Source organism: Pteronotus mesoamericanus, unplaced genomic scaffold (genome assembly GCF_021234165.1).
Source record: "Pteronotus mesoamericanus isolate MK-2021 breed Mesoamerican mustached bat unplaced genomic scaffold, CSHL_Meso_final contig_100, whole genome shotgun sequence".
Lineage (NCBI taxonomy): Eukaryota > Metazoa > Chordata > Mammalia > Chiroptera > Mormoopidae > Pteronotus > Pteronotus mesoamericanus.
In genome coordinates this window covers 16481225-16499485 of record NW_026554999.1, presented here as the reverse complement: position 1 = coordinate 16499485, position 18261 = coordinate 16481225, and the positions used below count along the sequence as shown (strand labels likewise).

General features: G+C 35.5%; 1 protein-coding gene and 1 pseudogene across 8 annotated transcripts in view; both read left to right on the top strand.

Moving 5' to 3' along the window:
- The window catches only part of MYO9A (myosin IXA), a 290265-nt gene that overhangs the window by 7818 nt on the left and 264186 nt on the right, over positions 1–18261 (top strand). The gene's annotated exons all lie outside the window — the stretch shown is intronic.
- LOC129061640 (COP9 signalosome complex subunit 4-like) lies at positions 495–1843 on the top strand (annotated as a pseudogene).

Below are 18261 nucleotides of genomic sequence, written 5' to 3'. Positions count from 1 at the left end.
TCACTGAACCTTAAAAATGTTTCATTTATTAAGTTTTAAAAGATCTTATTTCTTTATCTTTAGAGAGTGGGGGAGGGAGGGAAAACGAAAGTGAGAGAAACATCCATGTGAGAGAGAAACATCAGTTGGTTGCCTCTCGCATATCCCCAGCCGGGGACCTGGCCCACAACTCAGGTATGTGCCCTGGCCCCAAATCGAACCAGTGACCTTTTGCTTTGCAGGTGATGCCCAACCAACTGATCCACACTGGCCAGGGTGAACCTGTTTTTTAAAATCGGTTCACTCTTTTTCACCCAGCTCCTCATGAACCTCTTTGAAAGTTTCAAATATTGTTATATTACCTCAAAATACTTGAGCATGTGATGCCAAAGAAAATAGGTATTCTACATAGCACCACAGTGCCATTACTAATACCTAAGAAAAATAACAATAATTTCCTAATAACATTTCATATTTACTCTATATTAAATATTCCTAATTGTACCATAAAATGATTTTTTAAAACCAGAATTCAATCAAGATTTGGCATTGCGGAGCAAGATGGCTGCTGCCTCATCGGGGATGAGTCAGCACTGGGATCCCACCGGCTAATCTCTCCCCGAAGCCTCTGTCCCCAGTCTCTCCTCAGGTGTTTCCAGCCCACTCTGTCCCCGCCTTTGCCAGAACCCAGGGTATCATCAGATCCTGGAAAAGCCATTCAGTTATCTGGGGCAGAAGAACTAGAAGCTTTGAAAGCTTTTGTTGAAGCAGTGGTAAATGAGAATGTCAGCCTCATGATCTCTCTCGACAGTTGCTGCCTGATTTCTGTACACATCTTCCCGGCCTGCCTGATAGGAGAGCCAAAGAAATCTATCATTTCACCTTGGAAAAGATCCAGCCTAGAGTCATTTCATTTGAGGAGCAGGTTGCTTCCATCAGACAGCATGTTGCATCCATTTATGAGAAAGAAGAAGATTGGAGAAATGCAGCCCAAGTGTTGGTGGGAATTCCTTCGGAAAGAGGACAAAAACAGTACAATGTAGATTATAAACTGGAGACATACCTGAAGATTGCTAGGCTACATCTAGAGGATGATGATACAGTCCAGGCAGAGGTTTACATATATTGAGCACCATTCCTTCAGAATGAATCAAACAACGAACAGTTACAGATACATTATAAGGTATACTGCGCTTGTGTTCTTGATCATAGAAGAAAATTCATTGAAGCTGCACAAAGGTACTGTGAGCTCTCTTACAAGACAATAGTTCATGAAAGATGAAAAACTAGAGGCCTTAAAACATGCTTTGCACTCTTAGCATCAGCAGGACAATGGCATCAGCAGGACAATAGCGTTAGCAGGACAATAGCGTTCTCGAATGCTAGCCACTCTCTTTAAAGATGAAAGGTGCCAGCAACTTGCTGTTTATGGAATCCTAGGGAAAATGTACCTGGATAGGATTGTCAGAGGAAATCACCTTCAGGAATTTGCTGCCATGCTGATGCTGCACCAAAAAGCAAGTACAGCTGATGGTTCTAGCATCTTGGACAGAGCTGTTATTGAGCACAATTTGTTGTCTACAAGCAAATTATATAATAATATTACCTTTGAAGAACTTGGAACTCTTTTAGAGATCCCTGGAGCTAAGGCAGAAAAGATAGCATCACAAATGATAACAGAAGGATGTATGAATGGATTTATTGATCAGATTGATGGAATAGTTCATTTTGAAACATGAGAAGCCCTGCCAACATGGGACAAACAGACCCAATCTCTTTGTTTCCAAGCGAGTAATCTTTTGGAGAAAATTAGCCACCAGAATGGACAGCACAAGCCATGGAAGCCCAGATGGCTCAGTGACCCCCTTGCAGGTCTTCTGTGCACACTGCATCTCTTTCCATGTTGTACAGATTAATTGCACTATCTCCAAAACATTTGCACATATATTTCAATCCCTTTTATGCTGGATTCTATTTAAAGAAGACATTATTAGAGAAGGACATATAAACATTTAAAAATATGTAGTTCCCATATATTCAAGGTCTCTGTGTATCAAGCTAACTCAGATGTTTTGAAAGCTTTTACTTTAAACAGAGTTAAGTGAACTATCTGTGGCTAAAAAGTTTGGGATTTATGATAACTTTGTAGTCATTTAAAACTAAGTGCTTTGTGCCTCTCCAAATGTGGTTGTTTTAAGAAATGGAGAAGTGAGCCAAGTAAAAGTAGTACTTTGCTTTAAAAAAAAAAAAAGATTTGGCATTGCGTTTGATTATCTTTTTAGTTTCTTTTAATCAAGCAAAAGTTCCTTTCTCTACTCCCCTTTCACATGATATTGAAATTTCTTTTGCAAGGCCAGATCTTGTACAATACAATGACCTCTTTTCTAAAGAGTTATCTCATTGTTTCTTTGTGCTTTTGTTTAACTCGTTCCTCTGTTCTATGTCCTGTAAAAAGAAGTTATATTTTAAAGGCTTGATTAGAGCCATGTTAAAAAGTTTTGGCAAGAATACTTAATAGGTGATGTTATATTTCATGTTACATACTATGGGAAGTATATAGTATCACTATTCATGATTTCACTTTTATGAAGTTTAAGGTGGTGTTTGTTATATCTTATATTGTAAAAGCATATTGTTTTCTTCCTATGATCATCAAGTGCAGTAATCTGTGGAGGTGATACTTCATTACCATACTTTGGTACCATTCCATTCTCCTGTACTTTTTACCTAATAATTTTAGCATCCTTTGTTGAGCCTTAGGCAAATCAGTTATGTAACTGAAGTTTGGAAAATGGTGATTTTCCTAACTCTGTAATTGATTTACATTTATTAGCTGTCTTTTTTTCAGTTAAGGAGAGCTTTATAACCTTCATCAACTGGGAGTGAACTACAGCTTCTCCGAAAAGGACAGAATAAGTAAATACTTAATTTTTTTCCATCTAATTTTCAGAGTGAGGAGTTGGTCTAATAGTCATCTACAGTGGTGACAAGTGAGTTTTTTATGGTCTCAGGTATTTATATTTTATAATATTACAAGTGGTTGTAGACATTACTCTTTTTGATGCTCAAATTGTCTCCAACTAAGAATATTGGGAGTCCCTTCAGGCTGTCTCCTGAGTTCTTTCTGCACAAACCCATTATTAGTATTTAAGTGATTTCCTTACTTTTGTGTGCAAGATATCTTGGCTCACCATGACTTTTGTTGCTTTAGAGTAATCAGCAATTTCCAGTAAGCTTTGTCCCTTTATATAATAAAGTACAATATTTAGAAACCAATATCTGGATGCTAAATGTGCTCCTTGTTATGGGGCTGTCATTGCGTTTAGGCCTGTTAGGAGGGGGGAAAAAAGCATGAGGTCATATTGATAATTTTAAGTCAAATTTAACATTGCAGGTTTCTTTCTTCTCTTTTTTTTAAGTTACTTTAATTTTACTCGCCTTTACATTGAAAATCTTAGTTTTTATCAACATTGATATATTTTATTTTATTTTTTTTACCTAGTGTCAAAATAAATAAAACTACTTGGTGAAGTTTAAGATTTTTTTTGCAATTATATTTGGAATTAAAGATATACTTATTGTTATTACTGTATTCAAAAGTTATTTAATCACCTTGACCAGCATGGCTTAGTTGGTTGAGCGTCCTCCCACAAAGCAAAAGTTAGCTGGTTCAATTCCTGGTCAGGGCATGTGCCTGAATTGCGTCCAGGGTCCTGGTTGGGGCATGTGTGAGAGGTTTCGCTCCTTCTTTCTACCTCCTGTCCCCTCCCTCTAAGCATAAATAAATAAAATCTTTTAAAAAAAGTTATTCAATCGTTTCTCAGTGTCATTTTTAGCAGTTTGATATGTAGCTGGGCCCACTTTTCATTTTAGGGTTTACTTCCTCTGTTCTATGATTTAATGCTACCCTTTAAATATATAAAACACATTGTTCAAAAGGATAACCAAATGAAAAGGTATGTGTAGAAATCTCATTTTCATCACCATCCCTTTTATTCTGTTTCCACCTTGCTTCCCTATATGGAATCACTTTTGTAAGTTTCTGATCAATCATTCCAGTATTTTTCTTTATTTTAAAATAAGATGTGTATTTATTTGTGTATTCTCCTTTCATTCACCAAAGGTAACATACTATATATGCTTTCCTGTTCCTTCTCTCTCTCACTCTTTTTTTTTTTTCCCACTTAACAGTGTGTCCTGGGTAGTATTCCATATTGGTACATAGAGATCTTGGTACATACAGATCTTTCTTCTTATTTTTTTTTTATGGAGGCATGTTATTCTGTCGTGTTGATATACCATGATTTTACTGTTGGTCTGGATCTGATGTATATTTGTGTTTAATCTTTTGAACTATAAGTAAGTAATACATGTTGAATAAACTAATTAAAAAAATAAAGTTTCTTTTTCAGGTAATTGAGAATGACTTGATTTGTCCCAGAGAGACTTATATTATAGCTTGAGAGGACTTTGTTGTGTTTTTTCATGTTACTGTTGGTAAGAGAATACCAGGAGAAGTAGATGTATTTGGGACATAGGCACACTTTTTTGTCCCTAAATATTAGGTGATTGATATTAATGAATGTTAATCTGTTTTAATTCTTTTATGTACCAGAGTCAGAGGGTCAATATGTGATTTACTTGCAGCCTCACCCTATGCTTTCTGGCTCCTTGAATTATTGGAAATAAAAACTTAATGACTTGGGTGTTTTCATGTAAGGATAACTCAACTTCTGTTCTCATTGTTTTTTTCCCCATACCTTCTCCTCTCCTTAACTGTAGCTTTTCTTTTTCATCTTTATTGCCTTAACTTGCTTCAGATTATATAGGATTCCAAGCATTCACTGGACAGCTACTTACAACCTAGTAAGGCAGATAAGATGTATAGTACGAAGTATTAGGACTAAGAAACGAGGGATACTAATGGAAAAGGAAGGGTACCTGTTAGTATACAAAGAGTTCAAGCTCTGGGCTTGTGAAATGGAAATTGGAGGTTAGGAAACCTAACCATTCAGATCTAAATTGTCTTTTACTCCATTGATTGAAAGGAATTTGTTTCATTTATTGAACAAAATATTTGGTCATTTACCATGAGCAACTTGTGGTGGGCACTTTGGAAAATACAAAACATTTATGTAATTATAATAGCTTTTTTTTTTTTTAAAGGCACGCTAGGTATCAGGCTACGTAGGTTTACTTTATTGCATTAAATTATTATAGCAATCATATGCTGTCATTATGTTTCTTTTTTACTCTTATACAGGAGAGTGAATAAAATGTGCAGTTTAAAGAAAATTATCGTTATTTGTTTTGCCCAGGCCAACAAACCAGAATTTCCTCTGCCTTACCTCCTTTTCCCCTTGGCTTTGTCAGCATATCCTCCTTTGTGGAGGTAGCTATTATCCTGACCTTTGTGACTATCATTTTCTTTATTTCAAAATTTGAAGTTCCAGGTTATATATTTTTAAACAATATAGTTTAGTTTTCCTTGTTTTTGAACTTCATATGAATATTTTATGTGATTTCAAAAATTTAGTTTCAACATTTATGAAAATAATTCAGATTGTAGTTAGCGATAATAGTTCATTAGATTTTATTTTGGTAAAATATTTAATTGTGCGATTATATTACAGTTTACTCCTTCTAGTCTTGATGGACATTTGAATTGATTTCAATTTCTTGCTGTTAAACAAACATTTTGGTGGTGAGTGCTCTTGTACCTGTTTCATGTTTGCAAGTATGCAGCTGTTTCTCTAGGATTCCTAGGAATGGAATTGCTGGGTTGCAAGGTATGCATATATTAAATTTGATAATAGCAAAGTGTTTTTCAAAATTATTTCAGTTTATACTTACCAAAACAATGTATGACAGTTCCTATTGCTGTACTTTCTCAATATTGGGTATTGTCAGACTCTAATTGTTGCCAATCTGAAGGTATGTATCTCATGATTTTAATTTGGATTTCCATGATTACTAGTGAAGTTGATCATCCTTTTACAATCATTGAATTTTTTTCTTATACTCTGCCCATTCAAGTTGGTGGTCCAGTTGTGTGGGTTTTTTTTTTAATTTTTAATTTTTTTTTTTTTTAATTCTTTGAGGTGGTCTGTGCTTTTCTTACTGATTTTGAGAAATTCTGTATGTGTTTTGGGTACTGGTCTCTCAGTTACACCTGTTACAAATATCTTTTTTTTAGGATTATTTCTGTGGTGCATGTTGACCAACAGAATTTCTCAGTTTTAATGTAGTTTTGAATCTTTTTAAAGAAAACCTTTCCTAGGCTGAGGTGAAGAGATGTTGTCCTACATTATTTTCTAAGAGCTCTTAAGTTTTAACCTTTCACAAATTTGGTCTTTACCTGAAATAGATCTTGTGAATAGCGTGAGGTCCAATTTCATTCTTTTGGCTTCAAATGGATACTTGAGTATCACAGCATCGATTTTGAAAAGTTCATCTTTTGTCTCCTGGTTTGCAGTGCCACACTTACTAAGTATTCATATTTGTGCACTTCTGTTTTGGGACTTGCTCCTCTGTCCTATCGGTCTATTTGTTTATTCCTGTACTAGTAACACCATCTACTTAAAGTTTTATAAGTTATGATATCTGATAAGGCAAGTCTTTTTACCTTGTGTTGTTCTTCAAGAGAGTCTCTGCTGTTTTTGCTCCATTGCACTTTCATATATGTATTTTAGAATTACTGTGTCAGATTCTACAGAAAGAACCCAAATAATCCAGCATAAAAAAAGCAATATTTGGGACTTTCATAGAGGTTGAATTGACTCTAGATTAATTTGGGGAGAACTGACATTTTTCCAACCCTGAGTCTTTTAATCTGTGAACATGGATATTTTTTCATTTCTGTAATGATCCATTATGTCTTACTTTTTCAGTAGAGGTTTTGTACATTATTTGTTAGATTTATTCTTGAGCACTTAATATTTTATGATGCAGTTTTAAGTAGTGATATCTTTAAAAGATTATTTTCTAATTGGTGGTATATAGGGATATAAAACTTATCAATGTATGGTGTTAAATTACAGAATTATTAAAAGATTATTGGTATATTTTTTTTTGTATTCATAACTATGCCATATGCAGATAACACTTTTGTTTCTTATGCCTTTATAATTTTTTCTTGTTCTTCCTATACTGCTTGGTATCTGCAGTATAATGTTGATAGAAGTAGATACAGGCCATCTTTGTCTTATTTTTGATCTCAAAGGAAAATGTTCAGCCCTACTCCATTAAGCAATCTTTAGGTTTTTGTAGCTACCTTTTATTGGTGAAAGAAGTTTCCTTTCATTCCTAGTTTGCTAAGATTCCTTTAGAGACATTAACAAACATTGAATTTTTATGGCTATTTTAAATATGTTCAATTATATTAATTGACCTTCTGATTATTATCAGAATTATTCTTGTTTTCCTGGGCTATTCCTAACTTGATTATAGTATATTATATTGCTAGATTTTATTTGCTAATATTGGTTTGAAATTTTCGCATTCACTTTCAGGAATAAATTAGTTTACGATTTTTCTTTCTTGTATGGTCTGTGCCAGATTTTTTTGGTTTCAGAGTTATGCCAGCCTCATAAAAAGAATTGAGAAGAATTTACTTAAGATTGGATTATTTCTTAAGTATTAGGGAGAACATGCTGGTGGTAAAGCAGTGTGGCTCTGTAGTTTTCTTTGTGGGGAAGATATTTTTAATACAGTCATTAAGTTTTTTTTAATAAACAGGGCCATTCAGGTTTTCTGTGTCATCTTGAGTAAGTTTTGATAAGTTACATAGTATTTTTTAGGATTTTTTCAATTTCATCTAAATTAAAAAGTCCTCTTAATCATTGTAATATTTGCGTCATTGGTAGTTTTTACCCCCTTTTTCATTCTTAATACCCTTTTTTCCCCCCTCATCATCTTGATAGAGATTTGCCAATTTATAATTTTTTCAAAGACCCAATTTCTGGCTTTTTTTGCCCTTTCTGTTGTGTATTTTCTTTTTATTTCTCATTTCTATGATGTCCTTTTACCAAGATGTATTTTGCTATTCTTTTTTTAAAACTTTATTTTCTTTTTTTAATTTTTAAAATATTTTATTTATTTATTTTTAGAGAGCGGAAGGGAGGGAGAAAGAAAGGAAGAGAAACTTCAATGTGTGGTTGCCTCTCATGTGCCCCCAACTGGGTACCTGGCCTACAACCCAGGCTTGTTACCCTTATTGGGAATCAAGCAGGCAGCCCTTTGGTTCGCAGGCCAGCACTCAGTCCACTGAGCCACACCAGCCAGGGCCTGTGTTTTTTTTTTTTAATTTATTTTTAGAGGGGAAGGGAGGGAGAAAGAGAGGGAGAAACACATCAGTGTGTGGTTGCCTCTCATGTGCCCCTTATTGGGGACCTGGCCTGCAACCTAGACATGTGCCCTGGCTGGGAATCAAACTGGGGACCCTTTGGTTCACAGGCTGGCACTTAATCCACTGTGCCACACCAGCCAGGGCCCTTTTTCTATCTTCTTGAATATAAACAGTCTAATTTTTGTTTTTTTTTATTATACCCATTTCGAGTTAAAAATTTTCCTATGAAGCATTGCTTTAGCTGCATCTCACAAGTTTTGAAATGTAGCATTTTTTGTTTTAGTTTAGTTCAAAATATTTGTAATTTACTTATTTGTCACATGGATTATTTGGAACTGTATTTTTAAGTTTACATCTGTGTGAGCATTTTCTAGTATGTTAACCATTTATTGCAGCATTACAAATTAAGCCCGCAACTTAGTGGGTCGTTAGCATTTACAGTGTTTACAGTTTTTGTGGGTCTGGAGTTCAGGAGTTGTTCAACTTGGCAGTTCTGCTCCAGTTCCTTTCCATGTGGGTTTTTCCATGGAGCTCTTTAAGTGCTGTTACAGGTGACTACTAGAATTCCTTAGGGAGAAAATGCCAGGTAGAAGCCATGCTGCTGTTTGATGTTTATGACCTACTCTCAGAAGTCACTCAGACTTACTTTGCTGCATTCTCTTGGTATAGACCAGCAGTTTTTAACAGGTGTGCTGCTAAATTTTTAAAACATGCAATACCTGACTATTTAGTCAGGGGCACTGGCCTCTTTTCTCTTAGATTGTCAAATAAAAATAATGACGACAACCAATACAACCAATGCGATAGCCATCTAGTGTGAATTAATCAAAATTGTACCAATTTTTTTGATCAGACTGGCCAAAATGTATTTTTTGGTGTGCCACAGACTTTTAAAATTAGTTTATATGTGCCATGAGATGAAAAAGTTTGAAAGAAGTCACTGGTCTAGACAGTTATAAAGGTCCATTCAAGTTCAAGGGAGAGAGAACTTAGGGAAAAGTATCAATTGTAGAAGAGTATGTGGGATGGTATGTATATTGGTGTGAAAGATAACCATTTGTTATTTTTAGTTATCTTTGCATATGTATTAATTTTTTTCCCCTTACATGTTTCTTAACCTTGTTTTCTATTTTATGTTCATTATGGGTATTTTTTTCCAGATGTTTCTTAATTCACTAATTTATCTTCAACTACTGCACTTTATTTTAAACTTCAATTTCATTTTTATAAATTCTTTCTAGTTCTTTTTCAAACCTTCCAAGTAATTTTTTGTGGTTCTTGTCCCTTTCAGATATTTTAAGGCTTGTTTATTCTTTTAACGTTGAACAAATATTTTGTTTATGATCATTTCCTATATCTGAAGTTTTTGCGTATTTATTTCTGTCCTTTGATGGTGCTTTGTTTCCTTTTTGCTTGTTCTGAGTAATGCCTTTTCTTGGGATTTTTTTTTTTTGGGGGGGGTGACATTTGCACATGCATCTTCTAGATGTAATAACTTGTTTGTTTTTTTTTAAATCCTCACTCAAGGACACTTTTTCACTGCTTTGAGAGAGAGACAGACAGACAGACAGACAAAATGAAAGAAACATCCATGTGAGAGAGAAACACGATTGGTTGCCTCCCTTATATGCCCCAACTGAACCTATAACCTAGATGTGTGCTCTGATAGGGGATGGAACTGGCAGCCCTTCAGTCCATGGGGCTATAACCTGGTTTATTTTGTGTGTGTGTGTCACTCAGGTGATGTGAATTAAGGTCACAAGTCTGTGTGTGTGTGTGTGTGTGTGTGTGTGTGTGTGTGTGTGTAGCAGTGGTAGCTGAGGTGGTGGTGTGTATCTTTTGGCGTGTACTGTTTTTGTAAGGTTACAAGTTAAGAATGGTTTTTACATTTTTAAATAATTGGAGAATAGGGATAATATTTTGTGACATGAAACTCAAATTTTAATAGTCTTAAATAGTTTTACTGGAATGCTTAATTTGTTTTTTGTGTTCTCTGTGGCTCTTTTCTTGCTAAAATGACAGAGCTGAGTGGTTTCAACAGAGATCATATGGCCTCCAAACTTTAAAGTATTTATATTTAGCCCTTTACTGAAGAAGTAGTAACTTGTCAGGAACTCTTCTTTCCCTTTTTTCTTTATAGCTCGGTGCCAAAGTAACTTCCCTCGCAGTTCTTAGGGGATGGGTTAAAATGGATCACATTTGCTTTGGTTCATTTTATGGGTTCCAGTTGTATGGTATAGGATCTCCTGTGAGACTTACCTAGGGTGGGCCCTTGGCTTGGCTTTTAAATTTATGAGACTGTGAAAATCAGAGCCCAAGTTGGGCTTTGGTCAGGGGCTAACTAGGCTTCAGCATTCTGCTTCCCTCTTAGAATTCTTGCCTGCTCTGGTGTCTTACAGTTCCTTACTGTCATGTCAGCCCTTTGATGCTTTTAAGACTATGTATTTTCTATTTTATTTAGTTTAAAAATTTCAGTGGTTATTTTATTCAGATTATTTGGCCTTATTATTGGAGATTGATACTCTTTTTTGAATATGAAGAAATTAAGACTCATGGAGAGGTTAGCTTGCTTCAAAGTTAATACTTTTGGTAAGTAGCATACAGAGATTTTGACTTTGGGGAGCTTATTTATGATCTAGGAATGTGAGCAATAAGTATTGCACACTTTTTTCCATGTTCATAGTAGTCTTAGGGATTTCTGATGCTTGGGGCATACAGGAGAAGTATCTTAGGAGGACAGGAAAGGCCTAAAATACTCAAACGCTATTTGGCAGAGAAAACTAACATAGATACGTAAGAACTAAAAAATGTTGAAAAAGAAATGGAAAACTGTTGACTCTGTAAAAAACAGCAAAATTCAGTACATTTGCCCTGTTAACTATATGAATCAAATATGAAAGTATACCTTTGTTATGCACCTATTTTGTAACAATCATTGTTTTTTATATACAATAATACATTTAATTTCATAGCAACTTTGAGTTAGGAAATGATGGCGATTTCTTATAATAAATATGGCAAACATTTAGGGAAGATGGTTTGTTATTTGTCCAGGATTACACAGCTAAGTGTTAAAAGTAGGATCTGAACCCCTGTATGACTGTAAAGCCCATGTTTTTCGCATCAAATTGTGTTGCAAAAAAAAAAAAAATTCTCTAAATAGTTAATGGAGATTTTATGAAAATACATGGTTAACATTTCTATACTCATATGATTCCCTCAGGCTTTTCATTTAGAGGTTAGTCTTGTTTTAGACAATTCAAGTAAGTATTTGGTTTTTAAGATCGTGTGGAATAGGGTCAACAGTGAAACAGAGGAGCATTTGTAGGTTGTTAGGCTGACAGCATGAAAAGCTTCTCTATAAACTAAAAGAAAGCCAATCTGGTGATATTGAGGTTGGGGCAGACAACGTTGCTCATCTATATCAGTAATTTCTATGAATGTGACTATCATACAAAAATTGATGTTTGTTGCAATTTTCCATATTCTTAACAAGAGAATAAACTGTATTCAGTATACCCTGCTTAAAAAGATACAAAGGTTGAAATTTGTTGTGGAAATAATTTCATTCAGAGTATTTGAAAACAACTTCTGATGCTTAAAGACCTAGAATTCCGGGTCATCAGAAAACTTGGATTTCTGGAATGACTTCTAAAAGTTTTGAATAGCTGAAATTTTACTAGTAAGTAAATGTGTGATAATAAGTAATTTGTGACTTGCTATCTGATTTTATGCAGTAAAATGATGATTACCATGCTGTAAAATAATGATTAATTTGTACTTTTATTTTATATAAAACTAGTACCCTCTTTTTATGAATACTCATTCTTTATTAGTTAATTAGTTATTAATTCAGCATTGTTATCTCACATATAACAAAACCAAGGTAAGGTTATTTATAATCCCACTTGAAGCCATTGGCATAATTAATTTTAGACATACAGTGAATGATGGCACCTTTTTAGAAGGACCAAAACCCAAGAAAACTTGAAAGATTTGAAATTTTCTCTCAGTGGTCTGGCAACATTTCTGTTGATAAGGTCAAGATCTTGAAGGAATAAAAAAGATTCATTTGCCATATTTTGACTCTTTAGGCAGTAAGGCAACATTTGATGAACATTTTGAAGTGTAACTTAGTTGTTCTCATACTAATAAGAACAGAAATAGACTTTACTCTTGCGTAAATCGTTAAGGGATACTCTATTATCTGACCATACTCCTACCTTTGGAAGGCTATTGCTTTGCAAAAATGCACATTATTGGTCAGAGAAAGGAGGCTGGATGACTGGATGAACACAGATTTATCAATGTAAGTAGAGAAGTTAACTCTTAGCTCATGTTTTGCTGATGGTAGTCAGTGAAGCTGGACTCTCTTGATAAACTTGAAGAGCAGCATTTTTCACTTTAGTAATCTATCTAGAGTTCACATTTGAATTTTCCCAACTCATGGGACAGGTGCAATAATCAGGAAAAAAACCAAAAACCTCTGGTGTGAGTAATAAGATAAATAATCAACAGAAACCAGCATATTACTGGTTAGTTCATTAAGCAGAAATGCTCTCATTGGTGGGTGATGCTTTTGAATGCCTAATTGCCAACACTGCCAAGGCTGAGAAGTATGCATGAGGCAGCTGGTGAAGCAGTGAGGCGGAAAAAAGTGTTAGAGTACAAGTGACAAATATGTCAGATTACAAATTGGATAGTATGTTGGAAAATAGACCTATGACAATGGTGATATAAATACAAAGAGTAGAGAACAGATATGATTACAGTTGAGGGGATGGAAGAGAATGAAACGAGTATATTTGAATCTCTTGGAAAAACAAAAAGCCATGTATAAATGACAGTAGGCACAGGGGACATTGTATTTCTTAGACAATGGTTGGAAACTAGAGCTTGTATCATATGGATTGCATTATAATCCAGAGTCAATGAAGACATATTAAGAATTGTGTACTGAAGGACTTCCGGCCAAGATGGAGGTGTAGATAGAAAAATTTTGCTTCCTTGCACAGCCAAAAGAAGTACAACAAAAATTTAAAAACAAAAAATAACCAGAACTGCCAGAAAATTGAACTCTGTGGAAGTTGGACAACCAAGGAATTGCAGAAGAAACATTCACCCAGATTGGTAGGAGGGGCGGAGAGGACTCATGGCAAGGCAATTGCTGGAGGGCCAGGTGGGAAGTGGGTGGCTGGAGGACTGGGTAGATCCACATTTGCGTGCAGATAAACTGGAGGAACACCTGGGGAGCGGGACAGGTCCCACAACCCAGGATTCCAGCTAGGGAAAGGAAAGCCTCAAAACCTCTGGAGGTAAAAACCTATGGGAGTTGCAGCAGCAGCAGAAATTCCCAACCTCACAGGAGAGTTCCTTGGAGAGACCCACAGGGTCCTAGAATGTACACAAACCCACCCACCTGGGAAACAGCACCAGGAGGGCCCAATTGGCTTGTGCATAGCTGGGGAAGTGACTGAAAGCCCTCCGAGAGCCGAGCAAGAGCAAGCGACACTGTTTACTCTTGGTCGCCTCCCCCACATACAGCACCACAACTCAGCGACCTGGGTTGCCCCGCCCTGGCGAATACCTAAGACTCCGCCCTTCCAACATAACAGGGGTGCTGAGACAAAGTAATATGGCCCAAATGAAAGAACAGATCAAAGTTCCAAAAATAGAACTAAGCAATGAACAGATAGCCAACGTATCAGATGCACAGTTCAAAACACTCGTAATCTGGATGCTCACAGAAATGGTGGAGTATGGTTGCAAAGTGGAGGAAAAGGCGAAGGCTATGCAAAGTGAGATAAAGAAAAATACACAGGGAACCAACAGTGAAGGGAAGGGAACTGGGACTCATATCAACGATTTGGAGCAGAAGGAAGAGATAAACATTCAACCAGAACAGAATGAAGAAACAAGAATTCAAAAAAACGAGGAGAAGCTTAGGAACCTCTGGGACAACTTTAAATGATCCAGCATCTGAATCATAGGGGTGCCAGAAGGAGAAGAGGGAGAGCAAGAAATTGAAAACTTACTTGAAAAAAATAAGGGAGAACTTCCCCAATCTTGCCAGGGAAACAGACTTCTAGGAGATCCGGGAAGCTCAGAGAGTCCCAAAGAAGTTGGACCCAAGGAAGCGCACACCAAGGCACATCATAATTACATTATCCAAGATTAAAGACAAGTCGAGAATCTTAAAAGCAGCAAGAGAAAATGAGGCAGTTACCTACAGAGGAGCTCCCATAAGACTATCAGCTGATTTCTCAAAAGAAACCTTGCAGGCAAGAAGGGGCTGGCAAGAAGTTTTCAAAGCCATGAAAGGCAAGGACCTACATCCAAGATGACTCTATCCAGCAAAGCTATCATTCAGAATGGAAGGGCAGATAAAGTGCTTCCCAGACAAGGTCAAGTTAAAGGAGTTCATCACCACCAAGCCCTTATTATATGAAATGTGAAAGGGACTTATCTAAGAAAAAGAAAATCAAAACTATGATCAGTAAAACAGAAGGGAGGGGAAGGGGAAGAATAGGGGAAAAAGTACAGGGAATAAGCAGCATAAATAGTAGGTACGAAATAGACAGGGGGAGGTTAAGAATAGTATAGGAAATGGAGGAGCCAAACAACTTATTTGTACAACCCATGGACATGAACTAAGGGGGGAATGCTGGGAGTTAGGGCGGTGTAGGGCGGAGGGGAATAAAGGGGAGAAAAAAATGGGACAACTGTAATAGCATAATCAATAAAATGTATTTTAAAAAAATTATCCAAACGAAAGCATAGAGAAAAAAAATTAGACAGAAACATTCAGGATAAGAAAGTCAGAGACCTGTATGAGGCAATATCAAACAGTCTAGAAAGAAATGAAAAAGAGAATGCAATAGAATATTTGAAGAGATATTAGCATAATTTTCCAAATTTGATGTAAATATAAACTCACAGATCAAAACAAATTAGGCAAACCATAGACAAAATAAATACAAAGGAAAAAACTGCACTTAGGTACATCAGAGTAAAACTGCTTAAAATAAAAAATAAGTAGAAAAAATTTTATTTACTAGAGAGAGGGGAAGGGAGGGAAAGATACACTGATGTGTGAGAGATACATCAATCAGCTGCCTCTTACACACCCCTAGCCGGGGGCCTAGCCCGCAACCCAGGCATGTGCCCTGACCAGGAATCGAACTGGCAACCTTTTGGATCGCAGGCCAGCACTCAATCCACTGAACCATACCAGTTAGGACAGAAAACAAGTAGAAAATCTTAAAAGTATCCAAAGAGAAAGGACACATTACATTCAGGGTAACAACAATGACAGCTGACTTTCATCAAGAACAATCGAAGCTATTAGACAATACAGTCGATAATGTATTTTATTTGCTGGGGAAAAAAAACTCTGCCAACCTAGAATTATAAACCTTGCAGAGGTGGGCAAAGGGGCAGGGGGAAGGGACATGTGTCATAGTGTTAACAATAAAAATAAAAAAAAACCTTGCAAAAATATTCTTTAACATGAAGGTTAAAATAAAAAGTATTTTCAAACAAACACACTGAGTGAACTCATCACCAGCAGATACACAAGAAATACTAAAGGAATTTCTTCTTTAGACTGAAATATGTCAAATGGAAGTCTGTATCTGCAGGAAAAAATGAACAGCACCAGAAAATACTGGCAACAAAGGATATGTCTACTCACCACTCCTACGCAAAACTGTACAGGAGGTAACAGCCAGTGCCATGAAGGAAGCGAAATCTGAAGGCGTAACAACTGGGGAGGAGGAATTCAAACTACTCTGTTCTCAGAAATATGACCTTAATCAGAGACAATCCAAAGGAACAGGCAAATTACTAAAACACAAGGTCAATATACACAAATCAGTAAATTCTAACTACTGCTACCATGACATAATTTGAAAAATGAAATTAAAAAAGTACCATTCATAATAGAATCAAATAACAACAAACACAGCAATAAAGTTGGGGGGGGGGGGAGTGAAAGACCTAAACTGAAAGCTACAAAACTTTGCAGAAAGATACTAACGACAATCTCAATAAATATAGAGATATACCATGTTGGAGAATAGGAAGACTCAATATTAAGATGCAAACTTTCCCCAAGTTCCTCGACAGACCCAACACACTCCTAATTAAAATCCCAGCAAGTTATTTTGTGGATAATAACATAGAGACTATAAAGTTTATTTGGAAAGGCAAAAGACCCAAAATAGACAACATAAACTGAAGAAGAAAAACAACTATAGGTTGGAGAACCAAACTACAGTACTTAAAGACTTATTGTAAAGCTACATCAAGATAGCTGTTATTTCCAAAAAAATAGACAAACAGATCAACAGAAAAGAAAGCCAAAAAGACGACCCACAGAAATATAGTCAATCGATCTTTGACAAAGTAGCAAAGGAAATTTCAATGGAGAAAGGGTAGTCTTTTCAACAAATGGTGTTGGAACAATTGCACATCTACATTGAAAAAAAATAATACACAAACACATTTATCTTACACCGTTCACGAAATTTAAAAATGGATCACAGACCTAAATGGAAACCAAAAACTATACGACCCCTAGAAAACAGCATAAAGGAAAACCTAGACAACTTTGGATTTGGTAATAAATTTTTTAATACAACACCAAAAGTAAAAGCTATGGAAAAAAGAAATTTGATTTTATTAAAGTAAAATTCTGCTCTGAAAAAAACACTGTTAATAAAATGAAAAGAGCTCTGGCTGGTGTGGCTCAGTGGATTGAAGGCCAGCCTGCGGATTGAAGGCCAGCCTGCGAATCAAAGGGTCACCAGTTCAATTCTTTCAGGGCACATGCCTACAGTCCCCAGTAGAGGGCACTCGAGAGGCCCCCTCATTCTCTCTCCCTTCTCCTCTATAAAAATAAATAAATTCTTTAAAAAAACATAAATACATAAAATGAAAAGACAAGCCAGGTGGGAAGAATATCTTTACAAAACATATCTGAATAAGGACTAGTATTAAAAATATAAAAAGCACTCTTAAAACCTAACAATAAGAAAACAAACAACCCAATTAAAATGGGCAAAATGAGAAAAAATGTCTGAACACCTCACCAAAGAAGATATGCAGGTGGCAAATAAGCATATGAAAAGATGCTCAATATTATGTCATCAGAAAGTTGAAAATTAAAACAGTGAGATGTTACTACACAGCTATTAAAATGGCAAAAGTCCAAAACAATATCAACACCAAATGCTGGAGAGGATCTAAAGCAACAGGAATTCTCATTCATTGCTGGTAGGAACGCAGAATAATTCAACCACTTTGGAAGACAATCTGGCACTATTTTTACAAAACTAAACAACAGTCCAGCAATCTTACTCCTTGATATTTACTCATATGAGTTTAAAACTTGTATCACACAAAAATCTGTACACCAATGTTCATAGCAGCTTTATTATAACTACCAAAACTTGGAAGCAACCAAGACGTTCTTCAAAAGGTAAATGAATAAACAAGCTACAGTATATTATATTATATACTGTAGGAACATTATATTATATATAATAGTATAGTATTTCATGGATATAATCATTATATGATAATATCAATATAATATATAATTATATAAATATTATATCCATAGTCTATATTATATATTAATTATATATTGTATATAACTTTATGGATAATTATTATATCCATACAGTAAAATCATTAGTCAGTGACAAAGAAAAATGAGCTATCAGTCCATGAAAATACATGGAGGAAACTTAAATGTGTATTACAAAGTAGAAGAATCCAGAATCCAATCTGAAAAGGCTTCATACTGTTCTTTTTCCCAATTACATATTTTGGAAAAAGGCAAAAAATATGAAGAGAGTAAAAAAGATCGGTTTGTCAGGGTTTCAGAAGAGGAATAGAAGGATGAATAGGTGAAGCATAGAAGATTTTAA